The sequence below is a fragment of the Lupinus angustifolius genome, unplaced genomic scaffold (assembly GCF_001865875.1).
Source record: "Lupinus angustifolius cultivar Tanjil unplaced genomic scaffold, LupAngTanjil_v1.0 Scaffold_161_9, whole genome shotgun sequence".
NCBI lineage: Eukaryota > Viridiplantae > Streptophyta > Magnoliopsida > Fabales > Fabaceae > Lupinus > Lupinus angustifolius.
In genome coordinates this window covers 7518-10663 of record NW_017726214.1, presented here as the reverse complement: position 1 = coordinate 10663, position 3146 = coordinate 7518, and the positions used below count along the sequence as shown (strand labels likewise).

General features: G+C 30.3%; 1 pseudogene; it reads right to left on the bottom strand.

The window, feature by feature from the left end:
* Positions 1-1705: 1705 nt before the first annotated feature.
* LOC109340338 overlaps positions 1706-3146 on the bottom strand; it is a 6452-nt pseudogene continuing 5011 nt past the window's right edge.

Here is a 3146-nt window from a genome sequence, read left to right as displayed (position 1 = left end):
AATTTCTACAGTGATATTAAAGAATATGGTAGTAAATTGAACTTCACACTATGTTACTTTTTTGCTTCAATCTATGGTTTCTATTGTTGGTATATTGTATTACGTGTTTGAATTATATTACTATTTCTCATTTTAAATTGATGTTTGATTCTTAGTTGTTTAAGTGAATTTAGTTGATTCTAAAAATGTCCCTCTATGTATTCGACTAAATGTCTCTTTCGCCATGATCCTCTTCTAAAAATGAGTTTAGCATGGTAAGTTGCAAAAAATTTCTTATTTAAAAAATACTAAAATACTATGGTCCCCCATGTATTCTTCTAAAAAATGAATGTTGGATTTCAGAATTAGTTTTATTTCTTAAAATAACATAAAAGGTATGATATATAATGTTATTCTATAAGGTAAAAAATGGATTACTTATTAGTTGTTAACATTTTCATTATCTGGACTTATCTTACATGTTTTAGATATCAATGCTACACTTTACCTGTGGTTGTGTTCACTCCAAAATATAATTAAAACATGCTTGCTTGGAGGAGGCTTAGAATTATTACCAAATTATCATATTATATAGTTATGATAATCATTAGGTTTATTACATGCTTGGATTAACTTTTGGAAAAAGACAGTCAAAATGCTGCAGAGAGATAACATGTAGTCAAAAGGCTTAGTATGGTGTCTGCCAACGTGCTAGGAACAAAAACGAGGAGATATGATACATACAAAAATTTTACCACATTTTATGTAAGCATTTGTGGTAGAAACAAGAAGATATGATACATACAAAGAATACCCCATCATCAACAACCCTGTTCTTATTCCAAATTGTTAATATTTCTTGCTAATCAAAATACTTTACAAGTGGTTATTTATACACTCTTTAATTTAGTTATTTTTTAGTTTTCAGATAGAAATAATGTACATCATTTCTAAAAATGTATACTCAATATTAAAAATGTATACTCAATATTAATGTACATCATATAAACACACATATTCTGCATTAGAAAATAAGAATGCGGGTTGACAGGCACGAGAGTGCATGTCAACACGCTAGTAATTATAAAGTAACTATAAATAACTAAATATTTATTTATTTAATTAGCTACATATTTAATTACTCCAATTAATAATTATAATTTAATTAATAAAAAACTAAGCAAATAGTAAATAAATAATACATGTCATTTTAGTCATATTAACATATTTCCGCTAATTCTACAACTGGTTTTATCCAACAATTATAGTTCAATAAGTTACTTACGCAATTACAAATTCTAGCCATAACTATAAGTCAATTTTGTGAAACAAATCCTTAAATCCCTAATGTTATATATACCTCCACATACAACTTTTGCCGCTAATTATCAGTCACCAAATTGTGTACATATACAACCCTGGAAGAGTGTTACTAGGACAATAGTTCTAAACGTGAAAAAAACAAAAACAAATTTAGTTAATAATTATATTATTCGACTACTTTATAAAGATATGTATATTTATCCTTTAATCTTCCAACATTTGACATTTGATGATGAAAATTCCAACATTTTATTTCTCACTTATGCTCTTATGAGTACTTCCTAGTGTTAATTACACCTCTTCACATAGAGCTAATGTGGTGCAATTAGAGTGAGTGTACATAAATCAATGTGAAAGGTAATGAAAATGTAAAACCTCTTGCAAATTAAATGTGACATGATACCCTTATATGCAATGTTCCTAAAAGAATTGTGCACACCATTTTCAAATAAAAGAAGGGCAAGAAGCAAAGAGAGAAAGAAAATGATAGAAATATGAACCACCTTTCAAAGCTGATTCTTGCTTTCTCCATTTGGTCTGTGGTGTTTCTTGGTTTCCTAGTATGGTCCAAGCTCCTTCTTGATCTTTCTCTCTTGTCAGTGCTAGTCCTTGACTTTTCTCTACTCCCTGTACTAGACCTTGGCTTCTCTATGAGGTCAATGTTTGATCTTGACTTTTCTTTTTGGTCAATGGAACTTGAAGATATATTCAATGACTTTGTCTTAAGTGTAGCTCTATTTTGCATGGGTGGTTGTGGTTGTTTCTTTGTAGTAGCAGATATGAATTTTCTTAGGTGACCCAAGTACTGAGGGAAGAGTTCTAAGTTGCAGTGGTTTCCTCCATTGAGCCATAATGGTTCATATTTCTCATTGCATAGTTCCCAAAGTGTCTTACCATGAGAGATATTAACAACTTCATCATCTGTTCCCTGCAAAAGTATTGTGAAAGAAGTTACATCTAGTTATGTTGTCCAAATATTTGATGATAATTCAACAATGAAAGTAAAAACATAGGTTCACACTTGAGTTCAACTTCAAAGTTCAGGGAATTGTAAAGAAATGTTTGGTTATACTGGATAACTTTTAGCAAGAAAAGGTTATAATAAAAGTCGACATCATTGGTGCAGCCGTGCTGGACAATATACGAGACAAGATCTGAGACAACATATCTCTGTTTTTTATGTGAGGTATCAACCTGACAATGTCACATCAGAATAGGCAAAAAAGGTGGCAACTTCAATGTTGGCCAAAGTTATCCACATCTTTTCTACTTGGCATGCTCACTTTATGCAGCAATAATGCATGCTCTATTAATTTGAAAAAGGATCAATATTGCAAAATTACAACTACAACTAAATCTTAATTCCATTAGGTGGAGTCGGCTATGAAAGAAATTTTAATAGTGTTCATAACACACGTAGCGGAATAAACATGAATCTATTTCTGTTTAAAATTATATATAACAAAAAAAAAACCACATATAAAATGCGTACCTGGTTGTAGTTCCTGAATTTTTAAAGTTGTTCTTCAAAATTATGAAGAGTCTACGCGTGTATCCACACCGAGACCAACCTTTGTTATCAACTCTTTGAACTAATGGAGCAGAAAAATGACACTCTAAAACTAAGAATTTCTTACTCACAAAACTCCTTTTGTATGTAAGTATAGCAAATAAAAGGAGAAAATGATTGTACACACAATGAAGAAATAATAGAACCTTTTTTTTTTCTTTTCTCTCTCTCAAGTCCACTGTGCAATCTCTTGCCCTTTTATTTTATCATACTTTCTCACACTTTTACTATGTATCCACGGATACATATATACATATATATATATATATATATA